General features: G+C 46.4%; 1 protein-coding gene across 12 annotated transcripts in view; it reads right to left on the bottom strand.

Moving 5' to 3' along the window:
* ATXN7L1 (ataxin 7 like 1) overlaps window positions 1-26,399 on the bottom strand; it is a 245,838-nt gene that overhangs the window by 80,043 nt on the left and 139,396 nt on the right. Inside the window, exon 1 of one of the 12 annotated variants that reach the window (XM_061198440.1) lies at window positions 4,604-4,688. The exons of the other annotated variants lie outside the window; for them this stretch is intronic. The gene's annotated coding sequence lies outside the window, so the exon portion shown is untranslated. Of the gene's footprint in view, window positions 1-4,603; window positions 4,689-26,399 lie in introns of those variants that run through there. 12 annotated transcript variants of the gene reach the window in all.

Below are 26,399 nucleotides of genomic sequence, written 5' to 3'. Positions count from 1 at the left end.
TATGTGAATGTTCACAGCAGCACTATTAGCAATAGCCAAAAGGCAGAAACAACCCAAGTATCCATCAATGGATGAATAAATAAACAAATTGTGGTATATACATAACACTGGAAAATTATTCAGCCATAAAAAGGAGTGAAGTACTGATACATGTTACAACATGGATGAATCTAGAAAACATTATGCAAATGAAAGAAACCAGGCACAAAAAGTCACATATTATATGAATTCTATTTATATGAAATGTCCAGAATAGGTAAATCTACAGAGACAGAAAGCAGACTGGTGGTTGCCAGGGACCGAGGGGAGGGAGAGGGGGAAATAACTGCTTAACGGGTATGAGGTTTTATTTTGGAGTGATGAAACTTCTGGAACTAGACAGAAGTCTTGGTTGCACAACCCTTAAATATACTCAATGCCACCCAGTTATTCACTTTAAGATGGTTAGTTTTATGTTATATGGATTTCATCTCAAAAACAAAAAACCCCAAAACTCTGCAGAAAGTAAAGGCCAAGACAATCCACAAACAGAACAATCAGTTTCAGAATAACTAAGGCGACCAGTAGGAGAGAGCAAATAGGCACTCACTCCAAGTTGGAAGTCCCTAAATGTGGCCGATTCAGGTCCACAAAGAAGTGTTAATTTGTCTTGAATGACAGCTGCTCCCACCACCCCACACACGGGCATGAAGGCTGCCCTAGCCACTTACAGATGGGATGCTGAAGCACAGCTCCCCTCTGCCAGCCCCCTCATCCCTGATACAGCCATCATTTCCACCAAAGGGACTCAGGTCTTAGACCGTGAAGTTGGGACGGAGTCACAGACTCCCAAAGAGCAAGAAGAAACCCCACAGGTAATCATTCTCTGCTACCCCCTGCTGGCCCCTTCCAGGGCTGTTAGCCTCTTTGGAGCTGTAGCCAAGGGGCCACCCAGCCTGGCTTCTCCACTGCAAGCCCCGAGCTCTCCAAGTGCACAGCAGGCCAGAAAGCACCACCGCTGGACAGTCTCCCCTACGTGAGCTGCTCTGTGATGCCCGCACGTCCATTCCATTTCTGCCCTGTGGGGATCACCTTGAACCAGTCCAGTTTCCCTTCCATGGGACACCTTGCCAAATGTTTGTTCCCCGAAACCTCTTTCTCCGGGATAAATACTCCCAGACATCTTTTAAAATCATTCCTCACAAAAGGTCATTTTCACTGTTCTCCTGATCTCTGGGTCCCCTTTGGCTCTGACTGTGCTTTCTAAACTGTGACACTCAGAAGGGAGAACATCACAGGTGAAGTCTGGGCAGCTCCCAGCTGTCCTGGGTATCATTCTCCTGTTAAGGCCACTAGACATCCAAGCTAGATTTCTTATTTCTTTTTTAAAAAAAAATTATTTATTTAATTTTGGGCTGCGTTGGGTCTTCGTTGCTGTGCGTGGGCTTTCTCTAGTTGCAGCGAGCGGGGGCTACTCTTTGTTGCGGTGCGCGGGCTTCTCATTGCGGTGGCTTCTCTTGTTGCGGAGCACGGGCTCTAGGCACGTGGGCTCAGTACTTGTGACTCGCAGGCTCTAGCGCACAGGCTCAGTAGTTGTGGCGCATGGGCTTAGTTGCTCCACGGCATGTGGGATCTTCCCAGATCACAGATCGAACCCGTGTCCCCTGCATTAGCAGGCGGATTCTTAGCCACTGCGCCACCAGGGAAGCCCTAGATTTCTTATTTCTGAAGGCTGCATCACCCCTGAGTCTTATTTCACATGCTTTACTGCCAAGCTGCTTATCCACAGGTGTCCTTTACAAATGTCATCTGGCCGGAGTCAGTCCACTGCTCTGGCCTGGGGGGATCTTTCTGGACTCTGACTCATTAATGTAACTCTTCTCCCTCCTAAATCTACTGCTTGAAAAATTGGATAATCCTGCCACTAATGCTATTCTTCTTCCAAATCCTCCTTTATAATGTGGAAGGGGACAGGGCCAAGCGTGCAACTCGATCTATCCCCCAGGGTGACAGTGACCTGTGAACAGTACCCTAGAGGTGTGACTCTACTGAGCCACCTGCCATTCAGGGCAGGTGTGTCACTTGGCCCACACTTCATCTTCACTGGTACGGATCCCATGGATGACTAACAAATGAGGCTGACAACAGCCCCCCTGCTACCAGTGGTTGAAGGACTAAAAGTAAAGCTCTTAGCAGTGCCTTGCACACGGTAGGCAATCAAATGTGCCTTTATAACTGACAAGAAATACAATAATAGAAGAAAACCGGTTTTCCAACTCCCAAACTACCCTCCTTACTGGCAACCAAGTATAGACATTAGGCAGCTGAAATCGATACAAAAAGAACCGGTGCCCAAGGGCTGGTGTCTGAATCCCCACACCCTCCTTCCAGAATCTCCATGCTCTGAGGTTAATAATATCGCCCTTCCAAGGCTATAGGAAGGACTCAATGAGATCAGGCATGTAAAAGAGGTTTAAAAGTTGAGTCAGGCTATGCAAACATAAAAGAAGAGTATTATGATTATTACTGTTATAAATCTCTCCAAGATACCACTTCCACCAGCAGAAACCTGCCTGTTAAGCCAAGGAAAAACCTACAGATGCACTCAGGCTGCCAGAAGGCAGGTCTTTCAGCTCACAGCAGCTGAACTCCTGCAAAGCAACTTCCCTTTCCCAAGGATGGCAGGATTGGGAGGGTGTGACCAATTCAAATGCAAAAGCCCAAGGGCGAGGATGACTGGGAAACTTTTCAGTATTCACTGCCATGCCTCTCCAACACAAAGGCCTGTGGGTTCCCTTCATGGCTCTTCATTCACTCTGGCCACGAGGTTATCTATACAGTGGGACGGGGGCACCCGTAGTCACTGCTAGCTGAGAGGCACACAATCCGACACACACCTCCAACCTGAGGCCTTCAAAAGGTGAGTCTCCAATCCCATCCCAGCCTGACAGACAGGAGGAGGAGAAGGGGAGTGTAACAGGGGCCCCATCCACTGGGGCAGACTGGAATCAAATCAGAACAAAGAGTTTCTTAACCTCTGCGTTGCAGCTGGCGCATCCAGTTTGGATGGGGCACTGAGGAGGTGAAGGTCTGATGGATAATGTGCATGCCAGAGCTTGGGCTCCCCAGCTCCACCGTGCAGGCTGAGCCCCCATCCCATCTTTATACTGGGACCAAAGGGCTCGACCTGTCCCCACCAGCTCAGCGGGGCTACCGTGAGAAAGCACAGGGCACGCTCTAAACCGTAGAAGACCGAAAACAAGCCTCATCGTTATTCTCTGCAAGGTTAGAGGAGACCAAAAAACAACACAAAATACAAAATAAACCACCTCACTTTCATATAGATGAGAGAAACATGGAGGAGAAAAAGAAATCCACTCGTGGCAGCCCTGGGCAGTGAGAATTATGTCACGCCTCGGCCTAGGTCACATTTACTACCTTGGAAATTTCCGTTTCGACTGTCCATTTTCATTTCATGTGTAAGTTGGTGATGCTGTGGGGGTGGGTAGTGGTGAGGTTTGGACCTGTCAGGGAGGGACCCACATACCTGGATCAGGGGAGACTCCCTACTCAGAAGGCCTTTCACAAGGCCCAGATGATGGGCCTTTTCGATTTGTTTGGTTTAAAATATTTAACCCGAGGCACAATGAAGTGTCTCATTTACGACGTTCTTCGTGGACCATTAGACGGGGATTCCACACTCCTTACGCTGATGAACGTGCTACTCAGCCATGCAAATTCCGGCAGCGCAGACACGGAGATGGGAGGTGCTCAAGGTACGCTCTCAAGGGCCGATTTAATTACACAGCCATTCAGTGGGCAAAGCAGACCAATTTTTAGCCAACTGTTCTGGTAAATATTATGGGAAGCCCTTTCATAGAGTGCTAATGCTGGCTTAGTGATTTCGAACGTGCCCGGCTTTAGTTCTCATGCAAACACGCACGCGGTCCCCAAAGATGCTACCGCCAGAGCCAGAAAAATCAAACAGATCGTGCATTAGCCAATATGCTATCTTGCCGTTGAATATTATTATTTCCTTTTAGTACTATAAACCCTTCAGTATCACTGTCATTTAGATGAGGACAAACTGGAAAACCCACTCACTTTCCAGCGACCGGCCTTCCGCTGCCCCTCCCCCAGGCTCTCGGCAAGTCCCGCCGCCCGGCTTCTGGGCCGGCTGCACTGCTCCCCAGGGTTGGACAAAACCACCACCACGAACCCATTTCGGACGTTTGAAACAATACCCAATCACTGCATCCATTCTCCCAGAGCGTCCCAGAGGAAATGGCATCATTACTTTCATTTTACTCCGTTTGTGACCAACCAAAAGCAAACAACACGTCCTGAGACAATTATCAGGGTATCTGATGTCGGCAGCTGGAGAGTACGCTCGGGAATGTTATCAAATGACCTCGCGGAGAAATTAATTTTCAAGAGCTAAAATAACCTTCTGCTGCACATGCCCGGACGTTTCTCTAAATGCAGAAACGGATTTCACTTTCAGCAGTTAGAAAACTCTCAGGCATGCCCGTTTTTTTCAAAAAAGTCTATAAATAACCCGGGATCAGCAAAATTTATGCAAAACATCCTGTTAGAAGAAGAAATGTAAACTAAAACCACTTACAGAGAGACTCGGGCTGCCAACTTAATCTGATTCTACGACGACTGTAAACACGTTGCACTTTTGGAACCTGAAGCGATCCATATTAGCACGGATGCCATCACAGAAAAGAAAAAGAAAAAAAAGGAAGCAACCGCCCCCTTCCCACACTAAACAACAAAAGCCCGGCCCCCAAACAGAGCACCGTGATTCGGGGTTCGGGGTTCTGCACGGTCCAGGACCCGACGGCTGACCAGCTGCAGTCAGTACCAGCTTGCACACGCCAACTGTTTTGACTACAGGCACTTGTTAAACAGAGTTTCAGGTCCTACCAGTTGGACACCAGAAGTTCATAGAACTGACCCAGTGCCAAGAACAACAAGCCCAGAAAGCGAAACGGCTGCCTCGTGCGCCGTAGTTTTTGTTAACTGTTTATGCAAGCCCCAGAGCAATTGGGTAACAATTAAGAAGACAACCGAACTTAAATAACAAAAGCAGAAGATTACCACCTTGAAGGAAATGTAGATGTTGGCAGATAAAGGACAGACTTCAACCGAGTTTACTGGTGGGGTGGGGGGTTTTTGGAGAGAACCGGGGGGGTGGGGGGGGAGGGGCAGGTGTCACATGACGAACTGCGGTTATTAGCAGAAGGAACTGGGTGCTTCCTTGAAGCATCTTTTACTTAGAGGTTGACTCAGAGATTTTGCAAATGCTGAGGCCTTGGTACACATCTGGGGTGATTGCAGAAGCATTGGAACTTGGATGTTGGTAAATCCCATAGGAGAAAAAAAGGGGCGTGCCGAATGCAGTTTTTGAGACACGGAAAGGGACTTCCAAGTTCCCTGCTCCGTGCAGCGAGGCCACTGAGCCACACAGGAAGCAAATGATTGAGCCACATAAGAAACAAATGGAGGGATAGCGTCCCTGGGCTTCTCTGACCTGGTCCTAAGAAAGGTTTCCCTTTCCTCTTTGAGGTTAGGGCTGCTGTGTCCAATCTTCTTCCCTCATCCAGACTGGAATCTGTGTTCTCTTACAGGTAACAGTGAATCGAGTATTTTCATTTGGCAAAATAAAATAAAAAGGAACGCTTAAATCACGTATTTAACAAAGTTTTTCATTTCTTTCCCAGAATGCATTAAGCACTATCTCATATTTGGACCAAGACAATTGACCAGACAAAATTTTAGAATTATGTGAGCATCTGAGAAAAGTGAATTCCAAGAGAATTGGGCTGCGAATGTAAGAGTGAGAAATTTTTAATTGCTGAATGGATTCAAATCTAACCTCTGCCCCACCCCCTTCTTCCTATCTATCTATCTATCATCTATCTCTGATTTGAATAAAATGTTGCCCCTTCCCCACTCCAGAGGTTTAGGGGAAAGTAATGAGTAGGTGGAAACAGGTTGTTTATAAAAACCATTGTAACCACAGGCCAGGTTCATGTTTATTCTGGAGAGTAAATGTCATTCCTCTGGTTCCGGGGGTCACCAGTGCAATGTGGTGGATATGAACCCACACAGTAGCTGCCCCTTTCCTCCCAAAGGAACCTATATTTTCTTACAAACTATATGCAGACATGGTTTCACTGGGATCTGAAACGGAGCCGCCCTGGAGTGAAAGCCAGCAGTTGCCTGACAGATCAAGAGAGAAGAGCACACGCAGCCTGCAGCCTCCCAGACAAAGGAAGGCGAAGGGGAGGAAGATGTTGGGGGAGAGGGAGAGAAGGAGGAGGGAAGGGGCATGCCGGAGAGAAGGGTCGGGTGGGACAAAGTAAGGCTCACACCAGCCCCCGCCCCTGGATTGACAACTGACTTCTTAAAGCGACCCCAGAATTTTGTGAGCCAGGCCTCTCACTTAGAACTCCATGGTTTACGTATCTCCTCCCTGCGCATTATATTATTTGATTCTCAGAAACATCCTAGGAGATGAGAGAGGGCAAGTATGATTATCCCTATTTAACAAAGGAGGAAAACGGAGGCTCAGAGAAGCCTTGGTCTCAGCCCCACGAACGGTGACTGTGCTGGTGTGGTACTTTATTGTCTGCAAAGCGTTTTAAAAGTAGTGGGCTTTATTATTCCCATGTTCACAGACAAGTAAACTGAGATTTTGGAGAGGCTACAAATCACGTCCAAGGCCACACTGCAAATCATCAACAGCATCAGGTCTCCTAACTGCTAACCCAGTCCCCCTGGCTTGCCTCTATCATGTTTCCAGAACACATAACGATAGAGCTGAAAAGGCCAGTAAAGTTGTTTTATTATAAAAGCACATCATCTCCCTTGATTTTCTCAAAACTCCCTGTCTTCATGGTTTTTCAGTTCACAGATTGCAACTCCCTAAACAAGGAGGTTTTCTCTCCACACTGTGGGGAGAGCTCCGGCCTTTCGATATAACTCCCGAGCTATTATTTCAATGCAAAGCAAACACCTCCACCGAGTATGCACTCTGTCTTCCTTTGATTTCATTAGTTCACCCACGTGCTAATCCCTGGCTCCTCACCTAATCCCAGTCTAAGCAGCCACCAAAGCGGATGCCCCAGCAGGCCTGCCAAGCTGTATATTACATAGCCTGCATCTCCAAGGTGTGCTGTCTCGCATGCAGAAGGGATCTGGCTACATCTTTTCTCCAACGTGTGTTTCAAAGTTATGCTTTTGCTGGGTTCTTTTGTTACAGAGGCTGATGAAAATAATGGACCAAATGAACGCTGTCACTGTTATGTTCCTTCCCTGTGCCAAGTGGACACACTCCCAGCTTGATAGAGGGTGACATTAGTATTCTATGACACACATGAGCGGGCTCATTGTAGGTCTGGGGCATTTCCTCTGAGGAGATATGGTAGTGAGTTTGCCGCGGGGTTTGTAGGAGTGAATGGGGACGTTTGTCAGGAACCCAAGCACTCAGGGCCATGACCAGAGATGCCAAATGTGGACTGCAGGAGGGGAGAGGTCAGGAGGTGATGATCAGAAAGTTCTAGAATGTTTTGCTGCCACTTTATGAACCTACCTCTCCCCCTTCTTTCTCCCTGAAAACACAGCACAACAAAACATAGGACCAAAGGCCAGGGAAGCTGGATGCCAAGGTGGACTTCATGTTGAATGTCACTAAAGCAGCCTAGGTCGTGAAGACTCATCAAATCCATGTGCCTCTGTTGGCGGGAGAAGCTCTGTGATTAGATGCAATGCACAGGTGGCACCTCCCACCAGTTTATTTGAGGTTGTTTTGGTAACCACAGGACATTTGCATCCATGCTGCCTGAAAAGAATATGGGGCCTGGGTAAATCAGAACAGTCTCAGCAGGAAAACTCGCTTGCTTACAAGACACAAAATGAGGAGAATACTTCCATGTACCTTGTGACTCCTCTGAGCACAGAGATCTTTTTTTTTTTTTTTAAAGTAGGACAAACGGTTTGACAAGCACTGACATATTTAGGGAAGACAGGATAGGCTATTTAAAATCAGAACTCCTGAAAATCTGAGAGGCATGGCTACCAAATCAGTAAAATTAGTGATAGTGGGCTAATAGAGGAATACGGAATATTAGCATTAATTTGTTGTTGTAGCTGGTACTGGTGTGCTTAACAAAGGTAGTTCTATCATAGGCCAGACAAACAGCACTCTGTTCATGGATATGGTGATTTTGGGAAGGCTGGTGAGTACAGTACATCCAGCCCGGAGGACGAGAGAGTGATGGAGACAAAGCTGGGGTCCCCTGCCCACGCTCTGGGCATTTAGACGCCCCTCCAGGGAAGGGCACTGCATCAGAGTACATATACAGAGAAGGAACCTGGGCAGGACCCAGTACGGTCTTAAAAACATGGCCTGGATATGTGGAGAGCTGGTCAAAAAAAGGACGGAGGCCTGAGCTGTCAGGAGACAGAGAAGCAAGGTAAGCATGGCAATAACTGTGGCTGCCATTGGCTGCAGACCTGACTTTACCCCTGATGTTGCCCTGCAGACTTCCAGGTCAGGACCTGTGGCTCAGCTGGACACTCTTCACTTTTGCCCTGTTACCTGGGTTCATAGGGACTGGACCAGGCTGTCTGATCGTACCTGGAATTGGCTTTTGGCCTAATCCTTTGTAATGTGGACTCATGACCAAAGCCATTGGGACAGTTTTGCACATATGGGGCCACAGACCCTAGATTCTTCAGGAGAGAGCCAGTTTCAACCAGCCTTAGCTGGTACTGCACCACAATTAGAAAAATGACTTTATATTGAAGGTCAGTAAATGTGGGTTGACTACAATCTGAACCAGTGGACCTCACGTTCCTTGAGGGCCCATTGTGAGTCTCACTTATCTTTGTAATCCAGTGCCTAGCCAGAGCATGGAAGGCTTGCTATATGTTTTAAATATAGGTTTTGAATGAATGAAGTTCCACTTAATGTGAACCACCAAGAGAGATGTATACCTTATTAGGTACACCTGGAAGGTGATATCTTTTTGTTAAGTATGTATAAAATTTGGTGTTTTAATTAATTTTGTTTTCATTAATTGATTTTTTTAAAGTACAATGTTTTATTATTATTTTTTCAGGTTCCTTTTTTTCCCCCCCAAAGTTGGTACTTTTAAAAGTTGTACTGTGGTTCAAGTTAGGGAGAAGGTAGAAAGGCTTTCCACTTAAGATTAAAAATACTAAATCTTCAAAAAAATTGCAGCCACTTTGTAACAGGAATCTTTCCAACGATCTTCATTCTCTAGTACTTTGTCCTCTTAAATGGTATCCTTTGAACATTATTTGATCTTTTTTTTTTTTTTTTTTTTTGATAACTCAAGGTCACTGTTAAGGGCATTCATTTCTATACTATGCTGCAAAATGGTGATATCAGGGTCTACCATAGCTTTCAAACTTTTTGACCCTGATCCATCTTAAGAAATGAATTTTACACGGCAGCAACCTAGTATGCACATATGTATGGGACAAAAATTCCAAACGGTAAGATTTATCTTTACTAAGTGAAAACCACTCGAACATTTTCTCTTCTTGTTTATTCCACGGTTTAAAATGTTGGTCAGGGATCCCTGAAGTGATCGCCCCACCATCACGAGCGGCACCTGTGGCGTACAAACACCGAGACAGTACACGGGGCTTTTGTCCCTGCACAAAAAGGGCTTCAGCGTTCCCACTTTCGGCCTTTTACTTTCTCCTCTGCATCTGGCGCCACTTTTATTTTGTCAGGGCCTGCCTCCACAGTCCTAGCCCCCAGAGTTCTAATTTGCCAAACCTGGAAATCAGACCATCCAGCTTGCCAGTATTGCATCTAAACTAAGTGTAAAGTATTGCTCCATGAAAGCCTGCGGGGTGCCCCATGGATGCCTCGTGGGGCTGGGGGTTCTTATGCGCTCAGAGCTCCTGGCGGGGCTCCCAAGAGCTCTGCTCAGCTGCGGCGTTCCTGACACTGATGTGTTACTGGATGCGCCATGTGTAAACGCCCGTGTGTGAACGTGAGTGTTTCTCCTTTGAAAGGAGTATTCTGATGACTGAGCCTCAGGCTGGAAGGGCTATTGAATGACAGAGGCTCCTGGCAGCAATGTAGCTTCGTGAATGACCAGGTCTGGGCTCCAGTGTATGAGGAAGTATTCCCTAAAGTAACTGACCCTACTTCAGGCAGTTTGTAACAATGCAGTATTTCCATCTAGACTCTGAGCTGCCCTTTGCCCTGTAATTTACAGCTCCTCCTAGTCTATACTTCAGCTCTAAGGAGTCTTCTCACCTAAATGCAAACTAATATGTATATGAAATGTCTCCTGGTGGAATTTTGAAGTGGGGGGTGTGTGTGTGTGTGTGTATGTGTGTGTGTGTTGGGGGGGGTAGATATATTGATTTTTAAAAATTACAGCAAAGGGGGTAGATACTGTGCCCTTAAAGAAACTCAGATAACAAGCAATCAGGCACTGGTTAAATAAACTACTGGAATGCTGGGAAGCTATAAAAATGATGATGTAGATCTAAACTTACTGAAATGTGTCCACAATAATTGTAGATGGAAAAAAAAAGTGGATTTCAAGGCAATGTCTATAATAGGATTCCACTTTTATTTTTTAAAATATAAAATATATGCATACAGATACACATGTACAACACATAGACAAACACATACACATAGAAAAAAGACTGGAAAGTTTTACAGGGAAATACTTTATTTCCTGAAATGTTGGCAGTTTTTATAATGCATTAGTTTTATAAGAAGAAAAAAAAGCAATTTCACTTTGAAAAAGTAAAATTCTACATTATTATGCAATACAGTCCTTCTGTTTGGGGCACCCCACCCCATTCTCACCTCGTGACTGTTCCCATGGGAACACTCGCTACATCCGCGCATCCATCCACAGGGCAGCACACACAAGCTGAGCTCTCACACTCGCCTCTCACTAGTTACGACGTCTCCTCAAGCTTTTGAAAGAGTTCTATTCATATATAGAAGGGTAAGTTGAGCCTTTATTGGACATTTTTCACATTAATGCATATGAAGGCAAAGGAAAGGCTTGTGGTTTTACTTTTAACGGTCATGTTCTCTTCTCTGATGGAATTAAGGGGAAATGTAAATCCCCAAGCAGATGGCTCTGCTAGTTACCTCTCTGGCAGAAGGAGGCTACCGCTCTCTCCATTCTCCAGGAAGACAAGGAAAGAGCTGACGCCACCTAGATTCTGAAGCTAGTTTTCTTCCAAGCCAGAGTCAATTCAAGGCATAAACCGACGTTGGATTTAACAGGAACAATCCCTAACTTGTGTTCTCTCTACAAAGTGTATTCACATCCAAGGGATAACATTCACCTTCATAGTGTATTCACATCCAAGGGATATCGCCCCCAAAAATGACTAGGAAGGAGGGCAAGCAAGTGTGTTATTCTCAGTTGACAAATGAGGAAAATAAGATTTATCAAGGGGAGGCAATTTGCCCAAGGCCACCCTATTAGAGACAGGCTTCAAACCCAGTTCTCCTGGGTTTGTTCTCCATGTTTTTTGCCATTGCATTCTCTCTATAAGCAGGGCAACCATATACCTATTATCCTAACTGGACACCTTTGAAAGTAAAAAGAGGTGCATTTAAGCATGGGCCCCAGAGCATCAGGTACAAACTGTGACTCTCCCAGGCAAACCAGGACTTATGGTCACTTTAGATAGAATCCGGCCCTCTCCCCCGCTGCTCCCCCCATCATACCTTTTGAATAGGAGAGAGAAATGGAACATGGTTACATGTCTAATTTACTTTAAAGCACTTGAGTATGTAAATAAATAAATACAATAGAAAATAAGAGTACTTGAATGTAGCTGGTGTTTTATTGTGTATGAACCAGTTGGTCTAGGCTGTACCTCTAGGGGTGATCAGCTCACATGCTATGAAGAATACAAAGTCTGGATTCGGCAGCTGCTATTAACCCGAGAAGGTCATACTCCAACACTGGCTACTTTAAGTCCTTTGGCTATTTGGATAAACATTCTGAACATAAAAAATGGGCTTTTGTTGGTGAAACTTGTGACTTAGTATAATGAATGCTAGAAATGGGTTCTTACTGGTAAAATTAAAGGTGTTCAATGCATGTAGCCTGGCAAAAAATCTTTAGCGACCTCCCTACCCTTGTATAAACAGGGCACTCGAGGCTGCCCTGTGTGCAGCTGTCGCATTAGAAGGGTTGATGACAGCATGGTGCTGACTCAGGGAAACAGTCCTGTCTCTGGAATATTGCTGCAGCTGCCTTGAGTGAACCTTTTCTACAAGGTATGGTTGGAACAACTTGATGGAGAGAGAGCTGGGACTTCATCAAGTTCACCAAATAGGTTGAGTGAACTGTTTTCTCCCTACATGATAAATATTTGTGTGATAAATGCCTGTACCTGCGGCGGACTTCAGTCTAACACTCGCATTCGTTACCGCCTGGTGGCTAGGCTGTGGGGTAGAAGCTAAGTCTCACCACCTCAACCTTCTACAGGGGCAACTGTTTTCTACCAAAAAGAGCCAAGAGTTGTGCATGGTCAAACCAGCTCAGGTCAGTCCAAACAAACATGCCTCTTGGGGAGGCTAACACAGGTAGATTTCAGCACAGGATCCCTTAACACCTGGTCCTCTTCGCCAGGTTATGAGCTTCCTGAAAGGGAAGACAAGGTCTGTCTTGTTCACTACTCTAGCCCTTAGCCTCACACAGTGCCTGCCCATAAAAAGCGTGTGATGGGTATTTGTCCAGTGAATGAATAAATGAGTAGGAATTCTGTTACTTCTAGAATCGATTTCATTAACTGTAAGCCGCGATTGTTTGTTACTCCACTGATGGCAACTGACCCTCAAAAATCATAATCCATTGCTTGCCCCAGATTAAGTTAGTACCTTAAAAAGCAATAGATAAACTGGTATAAAAACCACTGGGATTACCTTCTTTAATCCTCACCGAAATGTGATGAGATTGGTATTATCATCCTCATGTTCAGATGAGGAAATCAAAGACCAGAGAGGCTAAAACTTAAGTTAATGAAGCCAGACCCAAGCATGCGCTGCTACCCAGAGTTGGCCATCACTCAGTTTTGCAGGGATTTTTTTTTCTTTTCCTTTCTTTTCTTTCTTTCTTCCCCCCAACCCCCTTTTTTCTTTTTCTTTTTTCTTTTTCTTTTTTTTAACTACTTTTACTCTGCTTACTTTATGTCATGCTATTGAACACACATCTTTTTGGCACTTCACCTTATTATTATTGTTTTTAATTAATTAATTAATTTTTATTTTTGGCTGCGTTGGGTCTTCATTGCTGTGCACGGGCTTTCTTTAGTTGCGGCGAGCAGGGGCTACTCTTTGTTGTGGTGCGCAGGCTTCTCGTTGCAGTGGCTTCTCTTGTTGCAGAGCACGGGCTCTAGGCACGCGGGCTTCAGTAGTTGTGGCTCGCGGGCTCTAGAGCACAGGCTCAGTAGTTGTGGTGCACGGGCTTAGTTGCTCGGCGGCACGTGGGATCTTCCTGGACCAGGGCTCGAACCCATGTCCCCTGCATTGGCAGGCGGATTCTTAATCATTGCGCCACCAGGGAAGCCCTCACCTTATTTTATCAAAAGTTTTTTCTGGGAGGAAAGCTGGATGGATGTTGGAATATATGAACCAGCTTTCTGGCTCTTCTGCTTTTAATTATTTGCATTGACACGTGGCACTGAGGGATGTCTAATGGCCTCTCGTGTCTTTGAGCTGCGGGAGAATCTACCACAGCTCTGCTGGTCTCCAGAGCCCCAGGCCCTCGGCTCCTCCGATCCCCTCCCCATCCCCCCACCCTGGACGACTGAGAGCCTTTGTTTTCTACCTCTGGGAGCTGGGGCGCAGCCTTCTCTCCCTGGAATGCTTGCCCACCCTTTTGTTCTTCACCTTGTCTAACTCTTTGTTATTTTTCAAGACCCAGTTCAAATATGACCACATTTGGGATACCGAGGAGCGCCCTGTCACCCTGCACCTCTGCAGGTCTCATGGGAGTCCCTTCTCAGTGCTCCCAGGCACACTGCACACACCTAGCACATGGGTCTGGAGCCACCGACGGCCCCGCCTCTCTCTTCCTCTGCGCCAGCAAGAGCCGAAGTCCGGGGCCTTGCCTTAGTGCTGGCGCGCAGCGGGCACTCAGAGTGTGTTAGACAGTGAATGGATAAATCAGGAAATAATTAGCCAACTCACAGGAAAGCACAAGAAAACGCAGGGGTCAGCAGGCCAGCAGTTTCCAGAGGTCTGAGGGCTAGCTAACCTCAGTTACTTGTTTTAGCCAGTGGGCTCCAAAATAATTTTTGAAGCCTAAGGGAATGATAGTGGGTTTTTATGAGAGGCAATAGACTATTTAATTCTGAGTGCTCGACTCGTTTGCCTGTTATAGAATAAAATCTCTGGAGAGATTTTCCCAATGCAGCTAGGTCCCACTCCCTGATGCTGGGCCAGCCGCTGGCCTCCCCTCGGGGGCTTGGGGTGATCTGACAGCACCCACGTGACAGGCTGCATTGGCAGCTCACAGAGCTCTCGCCGGCTCTGGGTGCCCATCTAAGCCAAGAAGTTAGCAGGTCCCAGATGCAGGCCAGCACATGACCTGAGCAGGGCCACAGCTTGAGCCAACCGTGGGCCTCCGGCCTAACGAAATAAACAATTCCCAGCATAGCCTGACCTTTCAGAATGTAATGCTTTCTAACCGCACTGTGTAGATAAAAATAATTTAGTGATTTCCTCCCACTAAACTCTTGGGTACAAACCAAGAAATCTGCAGTGTGGCTGCTCTGATGCTACTGTACAATTGCAAATATTTAGGCTTCTCTGAGTTCTTATCAGTGTTAATCAGCAGGGATGCACCTGGCTTTTTTTCTTTTAATTTAATTTACTTATTTATTTATTTTAAAAATTTTTGGCTGTGTTGGGTCTCTGTTGCTGCGCACGGGCTTTCTCTAGTTGCGGCGAGCGGGGGCTACTCTTCGTTGCGGTGCGCGGGCTTCTCATTGCGGTGGCTTCTCTTGCTGTGGAGCACAGGCTCTAGGTGAGTGGACTTCATTAGCTGTGGCACAAGGGCTCAGTAGTTGTGGCTTGTGGGCTCTGGAGCGCAGGCTCAGTAGTTGTGGCGCACGGGCTTAGTTGCTCCGCGGCATGTGGGATCGTCCCAGACCAGGGCTTGAACCTGTGTTCCCTGCTTTGGCAGGTGGATTCTTAACCACTGCGCCACCGGGGAAGTCCTGCACCTGGCATTTTTGGTGGGATAATTCTTCCCTGGGTGGAACCATCCCATGCACTGCAGAGGGTTTAGCGCCTCTGATCCAATCGATGATATGACAGCCTCAAAATGCACATTTTCAAGCATTCCTAGGGGTGAGAGGAATTGTGAGTACTGGCATTCCCTGTGGGGTTAGCTGTGATTCATTTTGCAGCAGGAGAATCTTGGAAGGACTGCAGAGGCCACGCAAAGCAGGGGTGGGCTGGGACAAGGCCCAGGGAGTCAGAGCACCTGACCCAGGGGATACTCAGACCAAGTGCTGTCTTTGGGAGAAACCAGAGGTCCTGAGAGCGGTGAGGATGCCTGGGTGCCTTGAATGAAGAAGTCAGGCCAGTGAGGGAGTTGGCCTCACAGAACCAACAGATTGGAGATTGAGCAGAGGTCAAAATGGTACAAAAGGGACAAAGAACGAGCGGGGAGAGGGGAAAAGCCAGGGCAACGGCTCTGAACGCCAGCTACACTCAGCATCCGCCTCTCAGCCTTCAGGGGCATATGTAACAAAGGGACCCAGAAGGCCACTGATTCTGGACAGCACTAAGGGTTTGAAGGTTTCGCGTACCAACCAGCTCTCCTCCCTTGCCTGGTCTTCAGAGAGCAGCGGCAACCCGACAGCCACCCTGTCACTGCCACCATCACCTCTGTGTCACATCCTGCAAATGTGACCCACCACAGACAACTCCCCAGTCACTCAAAGTGACCTTCAAGGGCATCTTGATCACAAAGGGGGAGAAGCTCTAAAGCCAGCCAGGGAGAAAACCCCGCCAAGGCGCTGGGTAGGGGAGCCATGGGCACAGGACTCAGTGCCAATCATGCCCATTGAACGGCTAGATGCTCAACAGCCCTAGCAGGGGGGCGACGGGCAACGTTGTCGGGAAGCTACTTATTCCTTTGTCTCATCTTTCTCACTTGTTTTAAATTTGTTTTACCTTGCTCTGTTGTTTGCAACTTTACAAGCAGCCCTAAGTCCTTCTGCAACAAGGCTGGGTCTAAATAAATAAAGCAAAGACATAAGCTACATGGCTGCACTGTCAGCACCGCCAAGCTGAGCATGAAGCGTGTGGGCTCCGATCTAGGAGCCAGGAGGTGTCCTGCAGAGGCGGGGCAGGGAGGAGGGCAAACTCCCGGCGTGTCCCTGCATCGAGAAGTCACAGGGCCTCACACAATTTACTACCGTCTCAGCCTCAGTGTCCTTGTCTTTTCTTTTTTTTTTTTTTTTTAACATCTTTATTGGAGTATAATTGCTTTACAACGGTGTGTTAGTTTCTGCTGTATAACAAAGTGAATCAGCTATACATACACACATATCCCCATATCTCCTCCCTCTTGCATCTCCCTCCCACCCTCCCTATCCCACCCCTCTAGGTGGTCACAAAGCACCGAGCTGATCTCCCTGTGCTATGCGGCTGCTTCCCACTAGCTATCTATTTTACATTTGGTAGCGTATATATGTCCATGCCACTCTCTCACTTCGTCCCAGCTTACCCTTCCCCCTCCCCGTGTCCTCAAGTCCATTCTCTGTCCTTGTCTTTAAAATGAGGGATTTGACTGGATGATCTCAAAGGTCTTTTTATGACCAAGTACTGTGACTCTACGGGGCACCCACACTTGGCTCTGTTCTTTCCCGATACACTGCACTTCTCCAAGTGAAGTGGGCCCGTCAGGGCTCCTTCCAGAAATGTTTCTGTGTGTGATGACAAATGTCAGTTGTACCAGTCACCTGAAGAGATAACTGGTCACTCCAAAGAGATTAATGCCCCATGAAAAGAAATTGAGGCACTACTCATTTGGGGGTGTGGGAAGCTAGGCTTTCATTGGAAAATTTAATGATCAATTTTCCCATTGTAAAAATGGGATAAAAACATTGGCTTTTATCTCCATCCACTGATCAGGTAATAAGTTCCCTCTTAAATAAGTTCTGTTATGGCAGGTAATACCACATCTGTTTGTACGGTATCTGTGGCTGCTACACCAACCATTATTAACAATCGAAAGAATACTATTAAGCATATGCCCAGGAGATGGAAGCATTGCTAATGCTCTTGGACATTCTTCTCGTAGCTGTCCATTTAAGACTTCCACCTTATTTTGGCTCACAAACCCGAAGTCACCATTCCTACTTGTACACAGATGGCTTCAGACATCTGTTGCTTTTAGGGAACCTGGTTCAAAATGTTGGAGAAGGGCTTCCCTGGTGGCGCAGTGGTTGAGAATCCGCCTGCCAATGCAGGGGACACGGCTTCGAGCCCTGGTCTGGGAAGATCCCACATGCCGCGGAGCGACTAGGCCCGTGAGCCACAATTGCTGAGCCTGCGCGTCTGGAGCCCGTGCTCCGCAACAAGAGAGGCTGCGATAGTGAGAGGCCCGCGCACCGCGATGAGGAGTGGCCCCCGCTTGCCACAACTGGAGAAAGCCCTCGCACAGAAACGAAGACCCAACACAGCCATAAATAAATAAATAAATAAATAAAATTAAAAAAAAAAATGTTGCAGAAGAGCGCCCTATGGCAGTGCTTCTCAAGCTTTAGTGTGCACACTGATGACCTGGGGGTCTTGTTAAAATGCAGATTCTGATCCTGTAGGTCAGTGTATTAGTCATGCCTTTTTATTTTTCTGTATTTCTGATGCTCTGACATCTTAGGGCCTTGCTGACCCTGGGCTGGCCAATTTCTACAGATAGGAAAGGACTCACCTGCAAGTGTACTTTTCATATGCAAACCGACAAATCCAAAGCTCCCCACCCCTCCCCTCACAATCAACTCTTTTATCCAGCTCCTACCCTCCAGGCCACTATTCCCCTGCCCCAGTCACCCCAGGGTCAGGTAGCAGACAAATGGAGACAGCCCCTGCACCCCAGAGCCTGCTTCAACTACTCAATCTAGCCAATCCTAAGCCTGCTTACTCTGCCTCACCCATTCCTTTCCATGGAAACCACAATAAAGGCCCGTGCCCATGTTTTCCCCACTCCCTCTGCCTTCTGACTGACCCAGGTGCTTCCCTGTGTGGCCCTGCATGACATGGGATGCCAAGTCTCTTGGGAACTGTGAATAACAAAGTGTCTTTTCAATGGCAATTATCTCCTGATCTCTTGGCCTCACCATATCTGAATCATAATAAAACCTACATCTTCAAACAGCCAGGGGTGGGGCCTGGTGACACCGATGCTGCTGATCCGAGAACCGCACTTAGTGCAGGAAGGCTCTAAATTACTACGCTCCTGTCACGAAACACGGTGCTACAGCTGGGCTCTGAGGGGAATAACTGCACTGTATACATGTCTGACTGCATCAGAGCCCAACGTGCTGCAGGAATGAACTGGGCAAAGTGGCTGAGGCCACTGCAGAGAGAGCCCTGCGGATAGGTGCTAGCGCTTCTGTCTTCCTTTCCAAATGATGTGAGATCATGAAGCCTTCCTAGATAGAAATTAAATAAAAAGCTGCAATGAAAAAGGAAGCAGGGCCCGAGGCCCTTAAACTATAGGAGGCACAGTGGCAATAAGGGTGACTCAAGGCCCAAGGGAGAAAGGTTAGGACTCCAGCAGGCCAACTAACATATGATAGCTGTGTGCTATCTAAGCTGTCTGATGTGGGTCCTGGATGTCAGGCGTGTATCCTCAGAAAGCCTGTCAGGAGGCCCTAGAGGCCTTCTAGGGTAAGCCTCGAGAACCAAGCAACTTACTGGCCCCCCACAGCAAGAAGCTATCCAGGTAGCCATCAGCCTTTCTGTCCAGAGGCATATGAGGGCTCTGCAGACCTACCTCCCCTCCCCCAGGGAGACTCAGGGCTTACAGAAGTGGCCTAGATAGGATCTCAAACCTTTTGACTCTAAGGCCAGAGCACTTTCCTCCATCCCAGGACATTGTGGCTCCATGTGTTACTAATAAAAGCAAATCCTGATTAAGAACTATCAATTGTAAGTACTTCACGTGGCTTATCTCATCTAATCCTCACAACTCTAAAAAGTAGCTGCTATTTAAATCCTTATTTTCAGGATGAGTAAGCAAGTCCACAGAGGGTAAGTAGCTTGCCCAAGCCACCCTCCAATTGGTAGGATCAGAACTTAAATCCAAATTCTGGATCCAAGAGCCTCTGCCTGCCTCCATAGCGAGGGCAGCGTTATTCCAGGTGGAGGCCTCGGATGAGCAGCCTCAGCACCACCTGACAGCGAATGGTCTCGCCCACCCCAGATCTGTGCTCTGCGAGCTCTCCAGGCCAATCTGCTGCACGCTGAAGTTTGAGAAGCCCTGTATCAGAAGCAAACCTGATGGAAACTCCTTTCCTGGGCGAGACTGGTAGTAATAGCACAACTGTAGCTCTAACTACAGGTTTCCCTGCTTTTCCTAATGCTCCGTGAGCCAGCCTGGCATGCCAGAAAGAATAGGCATGGGTTCAAAACCCAGATCCGGCAGCAGTTACCAGCTTGGAAACTTTGGGTTAATAATTTCTCTAAGCCTCCTTTATTCCTCATCCGGAGAATGGAATGTAGTATCTACTTCCTACAGTTCGTGTGGTCATCAGGTAAGATAACTAGATAAAGTGCGATGCCCCATACCTATACCCAGGAAATGCTCTGAAAATGGCAGCCCCAGTGATTCCTCAGAGCTTCCCAATTTTCTAAAATGCATGTCCTTTTGTATCATGCCTTACAATATATGAATCTTGAATTCCTTTGGTGGCCAAACTGAGAACAGCTTTCAGAAAGATTAAGGAAGCTATAGTCTTGGATAGCTGGAGTAGTGAGCTATCTAAACAATGCCTAAAGGCATTAAGTGAATACCCATGTGTGGCTCGGGCTCCCAATACTGTCAAAGGTTCCAACCCCAAGGGTGGGGGGAAGTGCTCACTCGAGAAGGGTGAAAATTCACATTTAAGCACTAGCTCTGTTTCTATCTCTAGTCCCTGACTACACCTGGTAAAATGGTTAGCACTGGTATGTTTATCAAAAAACATACCCAATCCCATAACCCCAGAGGTGAAGCAGGGATAATGGTGGCGAAAAATCAGCTCTAAGCACAGACCAAATACTGCAGTGATGACCCCAGCCCTTTCGGGGCCAAACCAGCCATCTCCAGCCCTATAGCCCTCACATCTCTGCTGTGGCTGAGGCACCCCAATCAGACACCAGCATGCTCAAGGCATAGGCAAAGAAAAGGGAACCCCCCTTCCCCCAAAAAAGAGGAGGAGAAAAAAAAGAAAGGATGTGGGAGAGGAAGAAGGGAACCTCAGGGAACAATGATGCCATTCCTAAGCAGCCATCAAGTATGCTTTTCAATTAAGAGAAGAGGGTATAGGCAGAATTTAAAGGATTTTTTAAAAGATAAAGAAAAAAATAATACTAGATCTATTACATAAATTAAAATCCCATTAGGACATGTAAGTAGTCACTCTTCATATCTTCAATGAATGGGTCCAGGCAGCAAAATGAAAACCTGAGCAGACCTTGTTTTTTCCTTATTCCCTTCAGGATTTGGGGATCTCCACAAAGGCAGTTAGTCTGTTTTGTATGGGGCCTGCTATTTTCTGATCCTTTTAGATTCTGGTCCAGAAAAAAATTCAAACCCATAAAAACTCCAAAATCAAAGTGGGTTCTCATGTACCTTAACTCGGGCACTGCTATCAAGTTATTTGCTTATGAAAATAAAAAAAAAATCTAATAATTATACAAGCAATGAGTATGTAATAGAGAATTCAGAAAATTCAGATATGAATGAGGAAGAAAAATTACTCACAGTTACTACACCTTTTTGTTTAAAGATATGCATACGTGCTTATTTTTAAAAAATGTGATTGTACCAACAAGCACTTTGTATTAAATGCTGTTTTCTTCCCATCATGAACATTTCTTTATGTCATGAAATATTAAAAAAATTATTTTTAGAGGTCTACTTAGTATTCTAACAGCCTTTACTGTTTGGCATTCATATTGGTTCCAATTTTTTTTTGCTATTATAGATAATTCTGTACTGAACATCCTTTAAGTAAGTTCTTGCACACATTTCTATATATTTTTTATATAAATTCCTAGAAGAAGAATTTTTGTTTGCAGGCCCTTGATACATGTAGTCAAATGCCTGGCAGAAGGGGAGTCCCTATTTACACATCCACCAGCTCCACAGAGCCTGTTTCTCTCCTTCCTCACTAACACTGGGTATTATTAATTTCTAAACATTTACCATTTGGGACTTCCCTGGTGGTCCAGCCGTTAAGACTCCGCGCTCCCAATGCAGGGGGGCTGGGTTCGAATCCTGGTCAGGGAACTAGATCCCGCATGCTGCAACTAAGACCCGGCCCAGCCAAATTAATTAATTAAAAAAAAAAATTTGCCATTTTGATAAGTGAAAAGTACTCTGCTATAATTTCTATTTTTACCAGTGAGGTTGAACATTTTTCATGTTTGTTGGCCACTTGAATTTCTGCTCTTATGAACTGCCTATTTATACCCATTCTTTAGTATCTTTTCTTTTTTGTCATTAACCTGCAAGAACTTTTATGATAGTAAGAATATAAACAACTTAAAATCAGACATTGAAAATAATTCTTTCCTAATAAGACTTAAACCCTGAAGTGGTTAATAACATCGTGCATTAAAAAGTTTTTCTTGACAGAGGAGAGGACACGGGGGAGGTAAAGTTTAAATCAGATGAAATAACCTTTGTCACCCAAGCTGACCCCGGAATTCTCTTAAAATCTCTCCCTTTTTAAAACAACAGCAACTACAACAAAGCACCAGACAAACCCATAATGACAGGGTGATCTCTTCGGGTGAGACCTGTGCCTAAGCTACGTAGCCCCCATGCCCTCCCGGGTAATCTTGCCGCAGGACCCCACTCGCGGGAAGAGCATTCACGTGGGCACCTACCCACACGGGGCCAGCCCCAGTGGCCACGGGAAGGGCAGGGTGTTTTGCAGAGGTTCTTTTTTGGATTAGAGCCAGCAAGTCAGTGGCCCGAACTCTGAGTTCCTGTGTGCCACTTGGCATGAGCTGAGTGATCAGAAAAACCCATAAAAATGGGACCCACCTCCACCTTCAGGGTGGACAGGACTGAAGAAGATTTCAGGAAGCTACAGCACTGTTGCTGACTCACGGTTCCAGAGGCAGGGCCTTATCCACCTTTTGGTGTGGCTGCCTGAGGGCTCCCCGGAGAGGCGGGGCACAGACCTGTAAACTCTGGAATCTCCCAGGCAATGAAACACCTCTTCACACACAGTTTGCATCTCGGCATTTGCTAGCAGGCGGAGAAACTCTGGCCGGCCTGGTTGGGAGCGTGGAGGGTGACGACTGATGGGAGGCACGCAACCGCCTTGCGCTTGGAGCAAACCCAGGTCACTCACTGCAAGGCAGGTATTCAGGTTGGATGCTTACCATTCACATGGGCTCTGAGTCTGCCAGGGCATACGTCCCGGTTCCGACTCTTCAAAAATAGAACAGGAAGTCCAGAACAGAAGGAAGGCTGCAGCACAGGAGTACAGAATGGAGAGAAAGGGTTTATCTTGGGGGAGGGGGGGGTCTCCGACTGAGCAAAGGAGCACCTGCTCCAGGCACAGAAAGACATCACAAACAGGTGATGAATGGAGGCCGGGTAGCACGTTGCCTGCCGCGTTTCCATGTTATCTCCAGATTCCAGGATGAGCAAGAACAGGGCACAGACCTGGCTCCAAGGGTCGCCAGGCCCACGAGCCTTACCCACTACAAGAGAGATCTTTCTTTTCTTTGGTAATCAGTAGTTGAAGGACAGGTAAGTGAAAAGAAGCTAAGGAAAGATAGAAAGGAGTGGATGGCTAAGGAGAATGTTTGGTATTTTGGCCTTTTGGGCACTTATCCCGCCCCCCGCCCCCCCCGGCCATCTCTTCCACTAACAGACCTTGCTTCTCCTCTGGGGAACGCCCTTCTCCCACACTCAGTCCACGAGGCGTTCACGGGGTAGACCCTGCCCCACCTCTGAGGGCTTGGGAGGCCCTCTCCAGGGAAAGTGGGTAGTTTTTAAAATCATTATCCTAGGCATTTGTGTAAGGCCTTATAGGTTAAAGAGCTTCCATATACAACATTGCTACCTGGGGACAGGGTCGTTCTGGTTTCCTAAATTCACGCATAACCTTGTCTCTTGGTTCTCTAGGTTAGGATTCCAAAGCGCCCTGCGGCACTAACTGAACCCCAGAGAGGGAAGCTAGGAACTTTCGCTGTAAGCATCTTGGCCACAGGCGTTTTCACTGCAGAACTAATTGGCCGTAAGGCAATCTTGCCATAGAATGTAACATAACTGGTTGACAGTTTGGTTTGACAGTTTGGTTTGAACTGGTTGACAGTTTGGTTTCATTTCTCCACTGACGCAGGACTCTCATTTTTATATCACATAAATCTTAGCCCTCATAATGGTCTATATGGTGACCAGACGTGTGGTCTTAAAATAGTGGATGAGAACCACTACGTATATCGACTCAATAGAAAAGACAGTTATAAAACTTGTGGGAAGTGTGAAATAAAAGAGTGTAAAGCTGACTGCAGACTACTAAAAAATGATAACATAGCAGTTTGCAAATCCTTCACTGATTTGAAGGCGCAGAGTTGAACCCATGTTTCCCACAGAACTTTGGAACATATATCAACGGACATGTGACAGTAAACCAAGAACACACAACAGCGGAGAGGTTTTCACAATGCAACACAGAGCTCAGTTACCAGTGTGCCTCCTAGTATTTGGAAACTGATACCTCTCTCAATGAAGGAAGAAATTTTAGTGAAAAAGACAAAATGCGTTGCGATGCTGAATGAGGAGACGAATCAACAAGCAAAAAAAAAAAAAAAGTATAAAATACTGTGAATGAAAGACTTGGAAGACAAGTGCTTATGTACAACCCACAAAATAAAATCAGTTACTTGCGCAGTACTGCCACGAATCTACACACATTTAAAATGTATTCAAATATTTTATATTTCACAATAAAGACTGATTTTGTTACTCATTTTTTGTTTCGTTATGTGTTTTAATGTTTCTCTTTTGTGTTATTTAATATTGTTATCACGGCCAATTAGTTATGCAGTGAAAATGTTTGCAATGAAAATTTGACATCTATTTATTTATTTATTTATTAAATTTATTTATTTATTTATTTATTTATTTATGGCTGTGTTGGGTCTTTGCTGCTGCACGCAGGCTTCTCATTGCGGTGGCTTCTCTTGTTGCGGAGCACGGACTCTAGGTGCGCAGGCTTCAGTAGTTGAGGCTCGTGGGCTCAGTAGTTGTGGCTCGTGGGCTCTAGAGTGCAGGCTCAGTAGTTGTGGCGCACGGGCTTAGTTGCTACGCAGCATGTGGGATCTTCCCAGACCAGGGATCGAACCCGTGCCCCCTGCATCGGCAGGCAGATTCTAGACCACAGGGGAGAACTGTCCCAGTGGGGAACTTGGAAGAATTCCCAGGGGCTGGCTTGGCAGCCTCAGCCCACTGCTCTGTCCCACCAGACACAGTCCATAGCGTCCTGTCTTCCTGTTGGAGGGCTCCTCATCTTGAGACAACATGGCCCGCTATGGCCTTTCCGCAGCTGCCCCTCTCAGATCCAACTCTGACTACTGCACTTTTGGGAGGGAAACTCTCAGGCAAAACTCGTTTTGGAGAAACTTTTTACACTAATGAGAACACGGTAGCCTAACTGATAGTACAGTAGGGTCTTTCTCCTAAATCCCTACCTCTAAGCTTGTGTACTCTTGGAAGGGACCGGTGTTCCCTCTTTTTAAGAGGGGTGTGTCTGTGTAAGCATCTGTGCCCGCACCTGGGTTCCCAGCTTTGCTTTCACTCTGCTGCATGTCCCAAAGGTAATGGTCACAGGTAGTGGTGAGTCTGCTTCATCACACAAGCTCCTCTTCACAGTGACTTCAAAATGCATTTTAATTCAGTCACGGACACTGACCTACCCTCAGACATTAGGAAGGCAGAGCTGGGAGGGAGACAGAGAGACAGAGGGAGCACGTGCGTATGCCTGCACATGCACACATATTTGCAGTTGGGCCTATATTAAGAAGATACAGAACTACTTCTAGTTTTCCGGCATCGTGGCCCCAGGTCTCGATATTCTTGCTCTTTGGCTGCATGAAACGGGGTATATAATTTTGTGTTGGGGTCTCCTCGAAACAGGGGGCTAAGAGGGCTCAGGGTTACACAAACCTGGGTTTGAATCCTGATTCTGCCACTTGCTAGCTGTTGGTCTTTGAGCAAGTTCCTTTTCTCTCTGTGCCTCAGTTTCCTCATCTACAGATTGGGAATAATGCGAGTCCTTCTGCAAAGCATTGCCGTGATGACTAAATAAGTTAACATACACAGTGCACTTAGAAATTTTCCTGGCACATAGTATGTATTCAATAAATATTTGGTATTATTTGTATTATTATTTAACAAATAGCAGATGGTATTATTATAAATAAAAAGGGGTGGGAAGTTGGACTGAATCATACCTCAGGTCTTTTGCAGCTCTAAATTCCCACAATTTTATGATATTTTTTATGGAAGAGTCAATGGATCCTTTGAAGGAAAACACCAGCCAGAGGGAAAGAGGCCATAGAGAACTCAGGACGAGGCTGCTCGTCCAAGTCCTGGACCTTGTAAACGCATTTTGTGGTAAAGCCCATGTGTTTCAGGTTGGCACAAACCAGGAGGGCCTCCAGCCCCGTAGCTCCCGCCCTGTGAATGCTGCAGAGGGAGGAGGTCAAAACTCTTTTTGTTTGGCCTGTTTGTAGATTCTAGCTCCACCCACAAGCTGCAGCTCCATTATGCTGGGCTGTTTAGCTGGGCCATGGGGTTAGAGCTAATGGGCTTCATGTGTCCACTCTGCCACTGAGCTATTCTACTGGCTGCCAGTAGAGTAGCTCAGCGTCCAGGCACACACAAAAACTCTTAGAACGAATAAATTTAGTAAAGTTGCAGGATCAATACACAAAAATCTGCTGTGTTTCTATATACTAATAATGAACTATCAGAGAAATTAAGAAAACAATTCCATTGACAATTGCATCAAAAATAATAAAATTGCTAGGGATGCATTTAACCAAGGAGGTGAAAGACCAATATATTGAAAACAACAAGACAAGTGAAAGAAATTGAAGAAGACACAAATAAATGGAAAGGTACTCCATG

Source organism: Eubalaena glacialis, chromosome 8 (genome assembly GCF_028564815.1).
Source record: "Eubalaena glacialis isolate mEubGla1 chromosome 8, mEubGla1.1.hap2.+ XY, whole genome shotgun sequence".
Classification (NCBI taxonomy): Eukaryota; Metazoa; Chordata; class Mammalia; order Artiodactyla; family Balaenidae; genus Eubalaena; species Eubalaena glacialis.
This window is presented reverse-complemented; position numbering and strand designations above follow the sequence as displayed.